The sequence below is a fragment of the Caretta caretta genome, chromosome 1 (genome assembly GCF_965140235.1).
Source record: "Caretta caretta isolate rCarCar2 chromosome 1, rCarCar1.hap1, whole genome shotgun sequence".
NCBI classification, from domain to species: Eukaryota; Metazoa; Chordata; order Testudines; family Cheloniidae; genus Caretta; species Caretta caretta.
Genome location: NC_134206.1, coordinates 130,130,274 through 130,150,063, shown reverse-complemented (window position 1 = coordinate 130,150,063; position 19,790 = coordinate 130,130,274). Strand labels below are relative to the sequence as shown.

The 19,790-nt window shown below is 39.8% G+C and overlaps 1 protein-coding gene across 11 annotated transcripts in view; it reads left to right on the top strand.

Moving 5' to 3' along the window:
• NLGN4X (neuroligin 4 X-linked) overlaps positions 1 to 19,790 on the top strand; it is a 249,393-nt gene that overhangs the window by 87,857 nt on the left and 141,746 nt on the right. The window contains exon 1 of one of the 11 annotated variants that reach the window (XM_048860173.2): positions 18,058 to 18,079. The exons of the other annotated variants lie outside the window; for them this stretch is intronic. The gene's annotated coding sequence lies outside the window, so the exon portion shown is untranslated. Of the gene's footprint in view, positions 1 to 18,057; positions 18,080 to 19,790 lie in introns of those variants that run through there. 11 annotated transcript variants of the gene reach the window in all.

The following is a 19,790-nucleotide window of genomic DNA, read 5'->3' as shown; positions in this document are numbered from 1 at the left end:
ACTCCATTATCCGAGTCATTAATTAAAATATTGTATAGTACCAGACCCTGCAGAACGCCACTAGATATGCCCTCCAAATTTGATCACAAACTGTTGGTAACTACTCTCAGTTCAGCTAAACTGGTTTGAAGGCTCTTGAAACATTTAGGGCATAGTAAATAGATGCAAAGCCACAGAAAATCACAAGAGACCATGACACTTTGCAGTGGTGAATGAGTGAGGTCAGAATTTCTTCATCAGTGAAAGGGAACGGAGGATAATCTGTAAGGAGAGTAAAATATTTTAAGGCAGAGTATTAGGAAATTTTAAAAAATAAAACAGGAGTATCAACAGTAGCCCTTGGTTGAGGCAGCAGAGTTCAGTCTAGTAGAAAGGTGCAAGAGTCTGAAGGCTATATATTTACCTTTGGTCAAACAAAAAAAAAAAAGTTAAGGACTACACAAAGTAGATGAATAAGGGATGCATAAGATGCTTGCTATAAGAGAAATATAGTTTGCACTGTATAGTGCTATTTCAGATTTGGCAGATCTTTGTGTGCGTACAATTAGCAGTGCATTGTGGTTCCTTTATACATTCTTTTCACACACATATACTATTTAATTCATAACTAGTCTATGACTACAACTCATAACAAATCTGATTTTCCATTGACCGGCTGCTAGGATTTTGTGTGTGAGTGTGTGTGTCTGTGTGTAGGTATCATTATTCTTGTTCCAGTGGTCCAATCAAAAATGAGCTTCCTAGTGACTTCTTTACCTCCTATAATGTAGGCCAGAACATGACTAAAATTGCTTATTTTGCGCATCATGCTAATCTTTGGCTGAAGCCACAGGCTCTGAAGGGCTTAGGTAAACCAGATGCACAAATGGTGTGCATTAAAGTCAGAGGAGGTATGCCAGTTTACACTAGCTGAGGATCTTGCCTTATAGTTTAAATGAATATTAGTAATATGTATTGAATTAACCTTGAATTACTCATAACTTGAAAAATAGTGACATGGATGTAAGTATACAATATTAAAGTCTCTCACATGACTCTTTTTCAGGGTCTGGGAGCACTGGAACATGCATACCTTTTCAAGGATAGTAGCCCTACTTTTATACAGTGCTATGGAATAACACCTTTAATACCTATGGTACTTCATGTTTTGGTAGCATGCATGTGCAGATCTGAGATCAGAATGACAGACCTTTATTTGAACTGGGAAGTTGAAGTATAAGTAGATGACTATAGCAGCCTTTCTTCTTCCAGATTAAGAGTTAATACAAATACTCATAGTCTATACATAGTTTCGTGTTTGAATAGCTATATATTTTCATCTGTCAAGTATTCTTACCATCATGTTTAGCACACTTTTATTTATTCACCACTTTTAGATTTAAGCAGATATCAAAATGATGCTAACTCATTGTTTAGGTGTGTGTGTGTGTATATATATATATATATATATATATATTTATATATTTATATATATAAATGCATAGCCTTAGGAAATTCAGAATCAATTTACCTGACTCTGTATTTGTTTACCTTTGCATGTCTTCAAAAGGTATTCACTTTTGTACCTTCTTACACATGTGCACTGGTTTTATAATTTGTGTAGGAATCATAACTTTGAATTTCCATATTTTTCTGCAGTTAAAATCTTTACCTTCATGTTTTATTACTGTTTAAATAGTTAAGTTTTTAAAAAAACTGAAGTATAAAGAAAAGTGTGTGTGTGTATATATATTTACATACATACATGGGTATAATTGGCTATATATATCTATCAGGAAATATATGATTAGCATGAACTTTCATAAAAAAAACCCTACAAAATATAGCATGGATTAAAATTCAAGTATAGTCGGTCTAAAATTAAGTCACAGAGTCTGTCAATGGCTTCTCTGTTTGCTAACCTCTTACCCTTCTAACCCTGTTCAGTTCTCGGTTTGCTTGGAAAAAAAAAAATTCAGGTTTATAATTCTCTTCTGTCTCAAGTAGCTTGTCATCTCACATTATACATCAACTAACAAAATTAAAGATAATAAGACATATCCTGTGGTAAAGTACTTATACAGCTTTCCAATATGAGAAGGATTAATAACAGATAACAATTACAATACAAAGTGATAACAAAGAATTTATAACATAAAATCCCTAGTAAACACACACAGTGGCAGGAACCTTAAGGGAGGGGTTAAAAATTTGTTTCCATTGTGAAAGGTAAATGATAAAATGAGTTCCCTGAAGTCACCTTTCCCCCCCACCATTAGGCTCCAATAAATCACTTGCTCCTAATCCAGAAACACTGCAGCATCTGTGAAAAAGAAGAAGGCATATGGCTGACTTCCGCAATGAACCCTTAGCCTAGCAGGATAAAGCCAGGTAATCGAGGCCCTTATTTTTCATTCTTGCTTTTAACAGTCAGAAATACCTTCTGACACCAAAGAACAGGACTGTAACCTAGATAAAATAAAATTCTCAAATCCTTAGAGCTGAACTCACATTTACCTGCTGATTTCCAAATACTGTTCTTCAGTCTAAGAGTTGCAATTCCCCAGGCACTTTGTAGGATTGTGGGCAAATGGCCATTTCAGGAATGTAATATGTGAGAGAGCCTTGTAGAAAGGGTTCAAAATAATTCATTCCTAGCACCATTATAATCAATTATAGGGCGACAATGGGAAGTCTTGAGCTCTCTTTGGCAGCAACTCAAATTGAAACTATGAATCTGGCATTAACTAATATGGGCAGACTTTCCATTGTATTTTCACTATCACTATGTCCTGCTGTAAAGGAGTGGGGGGAAGGAAATCCCTAATAAACTATGGTTATCTAAGGCCTGGTCTACACTGGGAGGGGTGGGTGGAAGGGGGAAATAGATCTAAGTTACTCAACTTCAGCTACGTGAATAATGTAGCTGAAGTCGACGTACTTAGATCTACTAACCGTGGTGTCTTCACTGTGGTAAGTCGACAGCTGACGCTCCCCCATCGACTCCGCCTGCGCCTCTCACCCTGATGGAGTTCTGGCGTCAATGGGAGAGTGCTCGGCAGTGAAATGATTGCGTCTAGACTAGATGCGATAAATTGACCCCCCCCCCACTGGATTGATCGCTGCCCATCGATCCAGCGGGTAATGTAGACAGCCCCAAAGTGTGGTGTTGCTGCTACATGATCCTTTCAGGTAGCCTAAGTGGTGGTGTCTCAGAAGTAGAAGCAGTGCCACTTGGAGGAGGATGCAAGAGAAATACAGGTCTAGGTCACTGTCCAAACCTGCAGACTAGCTGTAGCTCATTTGATCATAGACAGCCACAACTGTTAGTTCACAGTGAACGATATTGAATGCAGGTTAAGTGGAACAAGTGGTATTTTAATAAAACCCTGTGGACTGCTCCACCCATTCCTAAGTTTCCTGGTATCCTATCAATAACTGCCCCTCCAGGGAATATAGGCACTCTGACTCTAGTTCCAATGATCATGATACAGCTCCTCTATTTTACAAACGTTTTAATTGAAATATTAAAATCAGATAATTGATGCCCAGACTCCCTCCATCCCGTGTCCCTTTGGCCAATTGTTATCACACTGGCGTCTTGTCTTTATCACACACACACACATCTGGTTACATAATTTTTGAGGTAGTTTCGTCTCCTCAACATGTGACCACACTGGGATTCACCTGTCTCTGTTTCTTTGTCACTTGTTCCAAGTCTAGCAAACTATCTCTCTGTGGAATATCCTCCCTCCCTGTAGGTTTGGGCTTCAGATAGTTCTGTCTCTCCATTTTGTGATGATCTCTGTATTTCAGTAAGCTCTCTCTTGGTGTTGTGTCTCCTAGCTGAAAAGTGCCTCCTGCTCCTTCACATCACTTGTCCCTCTTGCTTAGTCACCTCATATAAGCTGATGCCATTGCATTCCTCATGACTGCTTTAGACTACTCCTTCTGGCATCTCTTCTAATGGTTGGATCCTCACAGAAGTGCATGGCTCTGGGGCTAGTAGGTCCTTGCCTGTCCTGTTGTACTCTAGTGTCTGCTTTCTCTGATTGTTGGCCATCTCCTCTAGGCAATGTCTTTATCCTTTTGGCTGCAACAGGTCTCCCCTGATTGCTACCATGGCTTTGGTCCTTCATCCTATCAGTGCCTGCTCTGTCTTGTTTTGACACTCCTGTGATGGAGTATGTTGTGTGCCAAAAATGGTAACAAAGGGACTGAACGAGAAGAAACAGCCTTGTGTGACAGTCTCTTAGCTGTTTTCACAGTGTATTTCACCTTACCATTACTCTGTGAGTAATGTTGGGGAAGTGGTATGTTGGTCAAACTCCCACTTGCATGTTAAGTCCTTGAATTTTTACCAAGGCAAAAAAAAAAAATGTCTGTTCTCAGTGAATACAGTGTCCAGAATGCTATATCTTGCAAAATGGCCCTTCACTTTGCCAGTTACTGGCTTGCTGTTATTATCAGGCATAGCATCAACCTCCCAAAAACATAAATAATATTTTACTGTAATCAAGTACTACTTTTCATTGAACGTAAGTATGTTTGTTCCCATCATTGCCAGTGGTCTGTGGGCAGCTTATGTGGTAACAGAATCTCTTTCTGCTGGCTATTATCCTATGACTGGCAGATGTCATGCCCTTCTATCAAAGAGCAAAGTTGTGTATTAATTCCTGGATAATAAACACACTCTTGAGTCCATCTAAGGCATCTGTCAATGCGCAGGTGTGAGGCATGTGTTTTTTGCATCGTGTCATTACCTAATGAGCTGGGGACAACAGCTCTCTGCTCAAAATATGACACACTCAGTTCATCTTTAATTTGAAAATATGATTCTGCTCCTACTAGTACTTGTCTTCTGTCTTCTCACCACCCTGTTAGTATTGCTCTCCTGTATGCCTGTAGTTGGATGTCATTTTTTGTAGCCTCTTTAATTTCTATCAGCTTTGCTATTGAAATTGGGATATTGAATCCATTAACATACTACACTATGTCCTGATTCCCTTCCCCCAGCTCACTGTTGGTGGGTATATAGGCCCTGTTCAGGGTGTCAGCTGACAACAGTAATTGTCCTGAATGATATCTGATCTCTACCTGGTAGCACTGGAGGATCATCAACATGGGCTTCAATCTGTTTGGAGCACTAAGAAGGGGCTTCACCATGATTGTGTGTAGGGGTTTCATTGAATTATTACTGGGTGGTCATAGATGTACTTATGGACTACTCTCCAAATACTTGAGCCAGAAGTTCTTCTTTTGTTTGTTTGTCTCTGACAGGGCTCTGCTGGCATAAGTGACTAGGTGCTCCTGCAAAAGAGTGGAACTCAGTCATATTGCCAGTGCATCACACTGGAATGTCAGTGGCTCTCCTGGCTGGTAGTATTCAGGAAAGAGGCATCCATTGTAATTTGTTTCAGCCAGTTAAATGCTTGCCATTGAGGACTTGTCCACTCCCCCTCAACATCCTGCTTTGTGAGCTGGTGTATGGGTTCTGCTGCTACAGCCAAGTGTGGAAGAACTGGGACAAGAATTGTATCATTCCTAAGAAGTGCTATACCCCTTTCACATCCATGGGAGCTGGCATCTCTCTGACTGCCTAGATGTTGTTGGGATCTGCTTTCAGTCCCTCAGTTGGGTGCAGATGTCCAATCCATGTCACATCATGCTGTTTGAGATGCATTTTTTCAGGGCTGAGTTTTATGGTTTTGTAGAAAATCTTGTAAGTTTTCTTTCATGGTCTCATTCAGCTTATATATTATTGCACCCTCCACCTAAAATGATGATATCATCTGCAATTAATTTCACCATTGTAGTTCTTCTGATGCTTGGATGAGTCTTCTCTGGAATACTTCTGGTGCTGGGCTTATGCTCATTGGCATACACCACAACATGTAGTGATCAAATGGTGTTGCAAAAGTTGCCAGCATGCTGGATTCCTTATCCAGGCTTATGTGCTAAAACCCATTCTTCACATCATGGACCATAAAGGTTCTGGCTTTGGAAAGTTCTGGCAAGATGTCATTGATTGTGGGCAGTGGATCATGACATCTTTTTAGTGTCTGGTTCAGTGTCTTTTTGGATGCATAATTTTCCTGAGGGCTTCTGTACCACCACCATGCTGTTTACCCTATACTGGTCTCTACAAATGCTATGATACCCTGATTTGCAGACTTAAGAGCTCCTTGCATACTGAGTTAAGTAATGCCAGTGGAATGTTTCTTTGTTGTAAGCATACAGGCACAAGTGTGCTACTTTTGGTTGCAGGTTTTCTTTAAGGCACCTGATACCTTTGAAAACATCCTCATATGCTTTTAAAATGGTCTCTATTGTCCATGGGAATTCCTTTGACACAAAGGATAATTTCCTGCAGTATCTTTGAGAGCTGTTACTCTATTAAGTTTATGCATTATTGTGACCGGGATTGTATGCAACCTCTCCAAAGAGGAGATGTGACAGATATTCCAACCCTGTGTAGTATCTTTGGGGTCCATTGTTTTAAATGAATGGTTTATGTATGATTTTATTCGACACCATGGAGGAGGGCAACCACAGCTCCTCCTTCTAAAAATAGTGGATGGTAGTAAAGACAAATCAGCCAAGTTGTAACCAACCTTCCCTCCTCCCCAAGAAATATCATCTCCTGGGGAGGCTCACATATACCAGCTCAAACTGGATTCTCCAGAGACCAACATACAAAGAAAGGACTTTTGGATAAATAGACTGAGTTTATACTACTCAAAACCTTCTTTTTGATCCAAAAAATGAATAGGAGTTTCCCTCCAAGGTGTGTCAAGGGTCAGTCCTTGCAGAAAGGTTGGAAGGACTTGACCTACTAGAGCCCTATAAGACTGATGGGTGACTTCTGGTAAGCTCATTAGCATGTGTGTAGGGTTTTTTTATTATTTTAATATTTTTTTTCTGTAATGGTTTCATTTTAAGAATAAATGTGCTTGATTAGAAATAGCCGTGTGGTAACTTGTAACTGTGGGCAATTATGCTGTTCATAGCCACTGGAGAGAAAGCAAAGCCCATACACTGGCCTGTTTAAGCATTCTGGCTTTCTGGAAATATCAGAGTGTAGCTAGGCAACTGTGCAGCTTGGAAAAACCACAATTGGGGGAGAGAGGTGCAGACCTCCTGAAGAGAGGTGATGGCTGAGGAGGCAGGAGTTGGTGCTCACGGTAAAGCAGAAGTGGGGAATACAGGTGCAGTTGCCCTGAATTGTGACACTCTCCCTTTTGCTTCTTGCACTGCAGCTATAACATTCTGACACTGCCCTCTGATAAGATCCTGGCTTGTATTTCTATATTTCCCCAAAGCATTCTTAAGGTTCTTACCATCCACCACCACAAATGTCAGTTGGTACTTTCTGTTACTGTTTTGTGTTGTAGCCATGTTGGTCCCAGGATGTTAGAGAGAAAATATGGATGAAGTAATATCTTTTGTTGGGCCAACTTCTGTTAGTAAGAGAGACAAGCTTTTGAGCTTACACAGAGCTCTTCTTCAGGTCTGGAAAACACTCTGAGATTTCCCAGACTGGAGGAAGAGCTCTGTGCAAGCTCAAAAGCTTTCCTCTTTCACCAACAGAAGTTGATCTAATAAAAGATATTACCTCACCCACCTTGTTTCTCTGATACTTTTCAGGTTAGTTCAAGTCACATTCTCTATGAACTGCATTATGCACTCATTCTACATTACAAAGAACTGGTACAGTCTAAGAACTTGTCTACCCAAATAATTTAGATCACAGCAACCTAGGTTGTAACTCAACCCCGCACTAGCCTTTTGATACACATGAATAGTTCATTAGAGCAGTGTCTCTCAACCTTTGCAGACTACTGTACCTCTTTCAGGAGTCTGATTTGTCTTGAGTACCCCCAAGTTTCACCTCACTTAAAAACTACTTGTTTACAAAATGAGATATAAAATACAACAGTGTCACAGCACACTATTACTGAAAAATGACTTACTTTATCATTTTCCCCTTATAATTAAAAAATAAATCAATTGGAATATAAATATTGTACTTATATTTCAGTGTATAGTATATAAAGCAGTATAAACAGTCATTGTCTGTATGGAATTTTAGTTTGTACTGACTTTGCTAGTGCTTTTTATGTAGCCTGTTGTAAAACTAGGCAAATATCTACGCGAGTTGATGCATCCCATGGAAGACCTCTGTGTACCCCCGGGGTACACATACCCGTGGTTGAAACCACTGCCTTTGAATACTTTGAGCTAGTCCTGTTTCAACATTCAGGTTACATTTGAACATGTGAAATTTTATTAAAGTCTCTGGACTCCTCTATCCATGTGGCTTTGTTCCTTTCAGCCTAACTCCCTGTATTTCCTGTTTCCCAGGTGCCCCATCAATAAAGGTTCCTCCAGGAACATGGGTCCTCTGACTCCAGTTCCACTGATTATGATTAGTGCTGAACATTTATCACAGTGGGGAAAAATGTCCTTGATAGGGTGATTTTCACTTTTGTCGGTGACTTTTTTTCTGTGTCCCTGACTCACTGTACTGTGGCAGCTCCTGTCCAAAGGGGTGGGGCTAGCTGTTCTGAGCATTGTGGTCTGTCACATGGGGTTGCAGCGCCATTCATGGGCAGCGGGGAGTTGAGGTGGGGCAGACAAACTTCAGTACAGGTGGTGCAACCTGACATGCCAGGTCACAGCGCTGCTCAGGTTTGACCCACCCAACCTTCTATCATGGGCCAGGGGTGGGGTTGTGGAGGGGGCAGGGGCAAACCTGAGCAGCGCTGTGGCCTGATGTATCAGGTCACAATGCCTGGAGTGGGGCACCAAGCCCAGTTTCATGGGAAACAGGAGCAACAGGATCTTCCACTCCAGAGTGAGTGCAGGACAGGGTTGCCTTGCTGCTCCCTACCTCCAGCATCCCCTTGATGCCAGGCTGGGATTGGGGTTGTAGTGCCGGGGTGGAGGATGCTGCTGTGAGTGGATGGTGCCCCCTTGGTGGGATGAGGAGGTGGGGGATGTCTATCCAAAATCAGGGAGCAGTCATGGTAAATATAATAATCTCTGATTTTTACTACATTTACAACTCCTACTCCAGTGTTAATCTCTCACGCTTTTTGTCATATAGTTTTCCTATGTGTCCAAAGGAGGATGTACCTTCCCTTTTCTCAGTTCATCTGTGCCCTGGCCCCCCAACAATACAGCTAGTCCCAAACTAGGGGGAACTGACCCCATACTTTTTCAAGGGAGACTTCCACAGACTTGGGGACAACAAACAGTATGATGTGTGAGTTCTGATGTCATCGCCGCTTAATTCCACCCAATATGCATCAGGTTTGACTGCCCTTTGCCTACATAAGTGCAGTGGTCTATCAGATTTTATGAATCTGTATTGCTTATTAAAATCAATCTTCCATAGATCTATCTACTTCTCATCCCCCCATTTTTTCTTCAGCTTCTTGGAAATCTTGAACCAAAGCTTTCCTATTCTTTTATTCATTGCAACAATTGTAGCTTGAATCACAACTGACATCTGTTAAAATGGCTGAGGGAAGACCTCAAAGTGGCAATTCTTCAACAAAAAAACTTCAGAAACAGACTCCAACGTGAAGCTTCAGAACTGGAATTAATTTGCAAAATAGATGCCATCAGATTAGGCCTGAATAAAGACTGGGAGTGGTTGGGTCATTACAAACCTAAACTTAATTTCCCCAATACTAATTTCTCCCTCCTGTTACTCACACCTTCTTGTCAACTGTCTGTAATGGGCCGCTCTCTTACCACTTCAAATTATATCTCTCTTCCCTTGGTATCCTGCTGTTAGTTGATTTAATCTCATTAGACTGACCTAACACTTGGTAAGCAACCCACATCCTTTCATGTATTTATACCTGGTCCTGTGTCTTTTACTTCATACATCTGATGAAGTGGGTTCTAGCCCACAAAAGCTTATGCCTAAATAATTTTTTTAGTCTCTAAGATGCCACAAGTACTCCTCTTTTTTTACTAAGGGCTGTAAATCAAACATCATGTGATAAATCAAATTCACACCACATCTGTCACATGATCAAATGGAAATTTTTCATCCTCTTTAGTTATTGGAAGTTTGGGAATTAAACATTTTGTAACCTTGAGATCTGTTAAACTGTGAGATAATCTCCCAAATGAAACAAAAGAAACTCCATTACCTGTGTCATTTCAAAGTAGATTGAACAAAGAATTAAAAATACACTGTCAGAAACAATTCTGCAGAGGTAAGTGGTGTGTGAACCATATGAGCTCAGTTTTGTTCCATACATTTTTATGTATTAATGAAATAAGTGAAAAATTTAAAACAAGATGAAGACACACCTTTTCTTCTTCCTCCTCTTCAAAGAAATCCAGATGAAGAAGCCACCAATTACATTAAAATGAAATCAAGCACTAAGAACTAAATGCTACTGAACAGCTTGATCCATGCTATCCCATTTTACTGGTGCTCCTTTTTGAGATGAAATTTCAAAGATGAGATTTCATCTTCTCCTACATTGCACATTACTTGAATTAGATTTAATAGTCAAAGAGTGACATATCACTGATGAAATAACACTCTAATTTTGTGGTGTTAATACAGTAGCTATCCAAATAAAAGAGTAAGGAAAGAGCATTAGATTTACAATAGGGCATTTGTTTCTACATCAGTATCATGCATGGAAATACAGATGGATTTGCATTCTTAGCGTGTAGGTGTTTTTCATGTACAATTAACATCTACCGGTATGTTGCTCTCAGTGCTCAAAAAGACAGACAACTGGATGGAAATAATTATTACAAAGCCAAGGAAATGAACAGATCTAACAGCCATTTTGCTCTGATGTGTTAAAAATCCATGATCTAAACAATAACAAAAGGAAACTTTGTCTTATAAATGAGCTCACTGCAGGCAAATGCATAGCAAACAATAAATATATTTGCAATGCTTAATCAGCTCCTTACAATACAAAGATGTGGTTTTCGTGATAAACAGCTTTTGTTATGTCTTATTCAGAAATGCTCTTTATTGCTGGTTTGGTTTAAAGTGGGTTTTTACTTGACAAAATATGACATACTTAATGGAGAGAACCCACTCCGTTATCTGTCCAGTGGCCACAAGATTAATTATTTTTTATATTTACATACAGTGCTGGTTGGAAATCATGAGTATCTATCAGTAGGACTTAGTAAATGTACAGCAGTGGAAATTAAAAGCACCTCAAATCGCCCATAAGTAAAAGATTTTAGTAACTTTTGCACCTCACCTGTCTTTAAGGATGGTCTTAAGCAGATACTACAAGACTTAAAATTTCACCTTATTTGATGAAACAAATTTGAATTTTAAATCTGTTTAAAAAAATCTCTTGCTGAAAAATTGTAAATAATCATGGAATCTGTATATATAATATGCCACAATACTTTTTTACTAATAGGTGCCATACAGCCAACAGAGGGAGCACAAAGTACCTAGCAAAATGTATTTTCCTAGCTGTGTTGACATCATAGATGACATCATAATTTGGAATGGAAATAAGCTGTACATTTTTGATAGTGAGGGTAATTAACCACTGGAACAATTTCATAGCGTCTCAAGCCAGAAGGGGCTATTATGATCATCTAATCTGATCTCCTGTATTGCACAGCCCTTAAAAATTCTCCCAAAATAATTCGTAGAGTATATCTTTTAGAAAAAAAAAACAATTCTGTCTTGATTTAAAATTTGAGAGTGATGGAGAATCCACTATGACCCTTTGTAAATTGTTTAAAAAGTAATTACTGTAATTACTCTCACATATTCCAGTATTTCCAGAATGAATTTGTCCAGCTTCAACTTCCAGTCCTTAGATTGTGTTATACATTTTTTCTACTAGATTGAAGAACCAATTGTTAAATATTTGTTCCCTATGTAGATACTTAGACTGTAATCAAGCCACCCCTTAACCTACTCTTTGTTAAGAGAAATTGGTGGAGCTCTGAGTCGATCACTGTAAGGCATGTTTTCTAATCATTTAATCATTCTTGTGGCTCTTCTCTGAACCTTCACCAATTTATCAACATCCTTCTTGAATTGTGGGCACCAGAACTGAACACAGTATTCAAGAAGTGGTCACACCAGAGCCAAATAAAAAGGTAAACTCCCTCTGCTCTTACTCAAGATTCCCCTGTTCATGCACCCCAGGATCACATAAGTTCTTTGGCCACAGCATCACTTTGGTACCTCATGTTCAGCTGATTATCCAGCATGACCCCTAAATCTTTTTCAGAATCACTGTTTTCCAGGATAGAGTTCACGATCCAGTAAGTCTGGTCTACATTGTTTGATCCTAGATGTATACATTTACATTTATACATGTTAAAACACATACTATTTGCTAGCACCCAGTTTGCCAATCAATCCAGATTGTTCTGCATCAGAGACCTGTCCTCTTCATTATTTACCACTCCCAAAATATTTTTGTTATCTGCAACCTTATGAATGATGATTTTATGTTCTCTTATAGGCCATTGATTTAAAAAAACAACCCAACACATTAAATAGCATGGGTCCAAGAACCAATCCCTGTTGGACCATTCTAGAAACACACCTGATCTATGATGATTCCTGTTTACAACTACATTTTGAGAGCTATCAATTAGCCAGTTTTTAATCCATTTAATGTGTGCCATGTTAATTTTGTATTGTTTTAATTTTTAATCAAAATGTCGTATAGTACCAATCAAATGCTGTACACATGTCCCAGTATATTTAATCAACACTATTACATTATCAGCCAAACTTGTAATTTAATCATGGTATGAAATTAGCTTTCTTCCAGTCTTTTGGAAGTTTCCCAGTGTTCCAAGACTTACTAAAATCAACATTAATAGTCCAGAGAGCTCTTCAATCAGCTATTATAAAACTCTTTGATGCAAGTTATCTGGACCTGCTGATTTAAGGATGTCAAACTCCAGTAGAATGGCCCAACTGCGTTTTGACACCAAACCTGCTTAGGTACTTTTGAAATCACACTAGATATAATTTCAAAAGTACCTACGTCCGAGGTTGCTAAAGGAGTTAGTGGATGTGATTGCAGAGCCATTGGTCATTATCTTTGAAAACTCATGGTGATTGGGGGAGGTCCCGAATGACTGGAAAAAGGCTAATGTAGTGCCCATCTTTAAAAAAGGGAAGAAGGAGGATCCGGGGAACTACAGGCCAATCAGCCTCACCGCAGTCCCTGGAAAAATAATGGAGCAGGTCCTCAAGGAATCAATTTTGAAGAACTTGGAGGAGAGGAAAGTGATCAGGAACAGTCAGCATGGATTCACCAAGGGCAAGTCATGCCTTATTAACCTAATTGCCTTCTGTGATGAGATAACTGGCTCTGTGGATGAGGGGAAAGCAGTGGACGTGTTATTCCTTGATATGTTGTACCAATAAAATAAAAACCAGCAGGATCTTATTAAAGGGGAAAAGGCAAAATGTTACATTTATTGTGAATACAGAAAGAATCATAGTAAGCAGTTAGTTATAGCTATAACATTCCATTCAATTTCATATTTATTCACACATTCATTCATAAACACACACACGGGTTCTGCAAGGTTGTTTTCATAGTTACCAGACTTAGTGTTGTTCATGCTGAGCCACTGGCCAGGTGGCCTGGACACAAGGAGGGAGCAGGGCATTGTCAGATGCACATCTGACGCGCCTGGAAGTTGGTTTGCAGAAACAGACCCCAAAGTTATGAGTTTTAGAGTCCATTTTTATAGGAATTTCTTCCTATGCCAGTCTATGGGATTTGCTTCATCATGATGTTGCTGAATCAATCAGCAGATGGCACATTCCTGATGGCTCCATGCTGCCAGATGTTATCTTCTTCTTCGGTTCTCCCATCCTTGAGGCTGTTGGGTGGATTCCAGTCTGCCCTCCGGGGGTCATCTGGTTGTTTCCACTTGACGCCTTCTTTGGCCGATGGACACTGGATTCTTAGGCTGGCACCTCCCTGCTCATTCATTTATTATCCAAAGCAAGCATCCATCCACATACATCCTCTATCTCAATTTTAATCACAATTGTTAACAAAGCAAGATAAATACAACAAAAGGGCGGGGAGTCTCTGTGTGCTGTTTCTGTTACAATGTATTGCTTTGAGAACAGACTCTGTCTTACAATGTACTAACACAATTAGCAGCTTGCAAGTTTCACACAGAGAGGGAGAGAAACAGTACCAAAAACCAAGAGACCTTTTAATTAATAATACCCTGGAATTTAAACTATGGGGAACCAAACTCATTTGAGATTTTAATACAGAACTTCTTTAATATGATCCAACAACTTTAGCAAAGCTTTTGATACGGTCTCCCACAGTATTCTTGCAGACAAGTTAAAGAAGTATGGGCTGGATGAATGGACTATAAGGTGGATAGAAAGCTGGCTAGATCATTGGGCTCAACAGGTAGTGATTAATGGGTCTATGTCTAGTAGGCAGCCGGTATCAAGCGGAGTGCCCCCCGGGTCAGTCCTGGGGCCGGTTTTGTTCACTATCTTCATTAATGATCTGGAGGATGGTGTGGATTGCACCCTCAGCAAGTTTGCAGATGACAGTGAACTGGGAGGAGTGGTAGATATGCTGGAGGGTAGGGATAGGATACAGAGGTACCTAGACAAATAGAGGATTGGGCCAAAAGAAATCTGATGAGGTTCAACAAGGACAAGTGCAGAGTCCTGCACTTAGGACAAAAGAATCCCATGCACTGCTACAGACTAGGGACCGAATGGCTAGGCAGCAGTTCTGCAGAAAAGGACCTAGAGGTTACAGTGGACGAGAAGCTGGATATGAGTCAACAGTGTACCCTTGTTGCCAAGAAGGCTAACGGCATTTTGAGCTGTATAAGTACTAACATTGCCAGCAGGTCGAGGGATGTGATCATTCCCCTCTATTCGGCATTGGTGAGGCCTTATCTGGAGTACTGTGTCAGTTTTGGGCTCCACACTACAAGAAGGATGTGGAAAAATTGGAAAGAGTCCAGCGAAGGGCAACAAAAAATGATTAGGGGTCTGGAACACATGATTTATGAGGAGAGGCTGAAGGAACAGGGATTATTTAATCTGCAGAAGAGAAGAATGAGGGGGAATTTGATAGCTGCTTTCAACTACCTGAAAGGGGGTTCCAAAGAGGATGGCTCTAGACTGTTCTCAGTGGTAGCAGTTGACAGAACAAGGAATAATGGTCTCAAGTTGCAGAGGGGGAGATTTAGGTTGGATTTTAAGAAAAACTTTTTCACTAGGAGGGTGGTGAAGCACTGGAAGGGGTTACCTCCTTCCTTAGAGGTTTTTAAGGTCAGGCTTGACAAAGCCCTGGCTGGGATGATTTAGTTGGGGATTGGTCCTGCTTTGATCGGGGGTTGGATGAAATGACCTCCTGAGGTCCCTTGCAACCCTGATATTCTATGATTCTATGATTCTTTCAGTATCTTTTGGTCACCAAAATACCTTTGAAAATCTGTTCTTTACTACTTAATCTCTGTTCAATTATTTTGCTAATAAGTAATGTTAAATGTATCAGGTATCTTCCAAAATTGCTCCATTTTACCTTATGTGAAGATCACTACTATATTTGTTTATTCCCAGGACTTTTGTATCCCTTTCATTCTGTTACATTTTGAAAAGAATGTGGTTTGATATTAGCTAATTCCCTTGAAGGATTATTCATATCCCTGATTCATATTCAGTTTTTCTCTCATGTTCTCTTACCTGCTTTTTTATCAACAGGAATAATAATGTGGTCACCATTGCTTCCTAGTTGTCCCTATCAGTTTTCCTTACTAAATGAAACAACTAAAGTTTAACTTTAAAATTTAAAAGAGTTCAGTATCTCAGCCATCTCTGAATTATTAAGTTAATTCCCTCTTTATTAATGGATCTACTTCATATTGTCTTTCTCCTTTTTACACTATTTTTAGTGGAAGATTTTTTTATTACTCTTAGCCTTTTTGGTTAGCAGTAACTCTTTTTGCAGTTTTTCTGCCTTTTCATTTTCCTCGTAAACCTGAGATAACACAATATGTTCTTGTTCAGTTACCTCCTGATTTTGCCACTTTCTGTGCAGGTTTCTTTTCTCTTTTTTGTACTGCCACTGTGAAGCAATGTTGAATATTTCTTGTTCCTTAATTTTCTTTTTTAGCAAGGTTTACAATTCAAAGGAATTGTAGGCTATTGGGCCTTAATTGTGGTGTATTTTAAGGAGCCCCAACCTTCTTTCACTCTTGCTGATTTCAATGCTTTCTCCCACTTCCCCATGCTTACTTGGGTTTCTTTATTTCCTCCAAATTAATTTTCGTTAAATCTTTTGCAACATGAACTACTGCTGTCTTTTGTAAACCCATTCCTTATTAAAATGAGCTGCAGGTAGCCCCCAGTTAGTATCAAATGTTTAGTTAAGTTTTTAATCTTTGGAAGAAATTAAGTCAGAATGACTTCTCTAATTTCTGTTCCTGAAGTTTTCCTCTCAGAACATGTTGAACTGGACTATTCCAAGAACTGTTGTTGATACATTTTTCATCAGTCTCTTCTCTGTAAACAAACACACGGCCCTACAAATAAAAGTTGTCAATAGATTTTAAAGACTCAAAAAGAGGATGTGACATTGTTTTATTCTGAAACAATGGTATTCACACCAATATTTGGCATATAGAATCATAGAATATCAGGGTTGGAAGGGACCCCTGAAGGTCATCTAGTCCAACCCCCTGCTCGAAGCAGGACCAATTCCCAGTTAAATCATCCCAGCCAGGGCTTTGTCAAGCCTGACCTTAAAAACCTCTAAGGAAGGAGATTCTACCACCTCCCTAGGCAACGCATTCCAGTGTTTCACCACCCTCTTAGTGAAAAAGTTTTTCCTAATATCCAACCTAAACCTTCCCCACTGCAACTTGAGACCATTACTCCTCGTTCTGTCATCTGCTACCATTGAGAACAGTCTAGAGCCATCCTCTTTGGAACCCCCTTTCAGGTAGTTGAAAGCAGCTATCAAATCCCCCCTCATTCTTCTCTTCTGCAGGCTAAACAATCCCAGCTCCCTCAGCCTCTCCTCATAAGTCATGTGTTCTAGACCCCTAATCATTTTTGTTGCCCTTCGCTGGACTCTCTCCAATTTATCCACATCCTTCTTGTAGTGTGGGGCCCGAAACTGAACACAGTACTCCAGATGAGGCCTCACCAATGTCGAATAGAGGGGAACGATCACGTCCCTCGATCTGCTCGCTATGCCCCTACTTATACATCCCAAAATGCCATTGGCCTTCTTGGCAACAAGGGCACACTGCTGACTCATATCCAGCTTCTCGTCCACTGTCACCCCTAGGTCCTTTTCCGCAGAACTGCTGCCTAGCCATTCGGTCCCTAGTCTGTAGTGGTGCATTGGATTCTTCCATCCTAAGTGCAGGACCCTGCACTTATCCTTATTGAACCTCATCAGATTTCTTTTGGCCCAATCCTCCAATTTGTCTAGGTCCTTCTGTATCCTATCCCTCCCCTCCAGCATATCTACCACTCCTCCCAGTTTAGTATCATCCACAAATTTGCTGAGAGTGCAATCCACACCATCCTCCAGATCATTTATGAAGATATTTAACAAACCGGCCCCAGGACCGACCCCTGGGGCACTCCACTTGACACCGGCTGCCAACTAGACATGGAGCCATTGATCACTACCCGTTGAGCCCGACAATCTAGCCAGCTTTCTACCCACCTTATAGTGCATTCATCCAGCCCATACTTCCTTAACTTGCTGACAAGAATACTGTGGGAGACCGTGTCAAAAGCTTTGCTAAAGTCAAGAAACAATACATCCACTGCTTTCCCTTCATCCACAGAACCAGTAATCTCATCATAAAAGGCAATTAGATTAGTCAGGCATGACCTTCCCTTGGTGAATCCATGCTGGCTGTTCCTGATCACTTTCCTCTCATGCAAGTGCTTCAGGATTGATTCTTTGAGGACCTGCTCCATGATTTTTCCAGGGACTGAGGTGAGGCTGACTGGCCTGTAGTTCCCAGGATCCTCCTTCTTCCCTTTTTTAAAGATTGGCACTACATATACACATTGGCACTACATATACACAAGGTAACTTCTGTCTTCATTGTTATTTATAATCCCCACAGGTTATAACTTTATAAGAATGGAAATTAAATAGGCAGGAATAGAGAGAAAAGATGGTCCTGTGATTAAGGTTCTAGACTGGAGCTGAGGAGATCTGGGTACAATTCTTGGCACTACCACAGACTTCCTGTATGAGCTTCAGCAAATCACTTAATCTCTCTATGGTTCAGTTACCTATCTGTACCATGGGGCAAAAAATAATTCTTTTCTCTCTTGGTCTACGTACATTATAAACTCTTGGAGGTAGGAAATGTCTCTGACTATGCACATGTGAAGTAGGACCTCTAGGTACTACAAATAAAAATAGTAGGCTCTAAAATGAAGAACTACTCAGCAATTCACCCCAGGTTACGCTCCATGCCTCATAATAAATACAAAGTTCTTCACACCTCTTTTCATTTAGGTTCACCATCTCTCTATAGGCTGCCTCCTCTCTGTCTCTCTAGCCCATTCACAGGCAGCAATTCACATATCTTTGTTGTTAGATGTTTGTGACCTCTAAGTGAAGATCCTGCAGGTCCAGAGGGCAATGGATTTAGGAGTCATTGTACCATGAAGAAATTAAAGCATTCAGAACTAAGGTTTAAAACTGGGGCATCTAAAGGATGATTTGACTGATTTACTGACAGAAGAGAGAAACCCTACTAACAAAATTAAATTGAATCCTTTACTCTCTGTGTTCACAAAATGGGACCAGAGACAAGAAGGCAGCCATACATTTCTTTCAAGAGGAAGAAGACATAGGAAAAGAAATCGGGACTATGCCAGAACAGAATTTCAGGGCATTCAGATATTGACAGATGGGTAAAGCTCTATGGAAGCTCTAAATAAAAAATGCCAACAGGACATTTTAAAATTTGCACAAGTTCAGAGAAATTATTGATGTATGCAAAAGAAGAAGTCTTTAATCTGTGTTGAATAGTTAACAGGTTCATGCCCCCAAAGATTTTACTAACTGCGGGCATGATTGAAAACAATGTATATAATAATGTACAGTACACAGAGTGAGGTTTTTAGCGGAAACTACAGTGTTAGGATAGGATTGCTAATTCAAAGAAACATATATGGGATGTTCTTAAGTTTCCTCCTATTTTCAGTTATTCTATGATGATAAATTTCCTTAGTAGCACTGTAATAAAGCCATATGGTTTAGGAATGACATCAGTTCTGAGAACTGTAAGAAGTATTTGGTATGGCAAATTTGCCAGAAGGCTATAATCAAGAAATATGTTATCAAATTGAAATAAGATTTTTCACAATATGGTGTACATAAAATGTGAGTTGGATATAAGGAAAGAATAAATTTGTAGGTTGTACTGTAGGTAACTCCAAAATGGGATTGTTTGGAGTTCTGCAGGGCTTTAATAAACCTATCTTAAAATATGAGGATATGTCATCTGCCAGTCAAACTTGTTCAGCCCCTCTAGGTGATAGAAAAATCAAGATAGCAATGTTCAGAAGTTTGAGGCTCCAAGAAATCCTACTTTGAGACGTACCCCTAAAAATCAACTGGTTAAGCACATTTCTGTTTCCAATATAATTTTAATGTAATTAAGGTTGGGGAGGAGTTACAGTTTGCTAAAATATCATTTGCTTATAACCATCTGGAAAAATAGTCAAATCAAATGCCTCTACAAGACTGCAGCTAAGCCGTTGGGATCTTTATTGAACATTT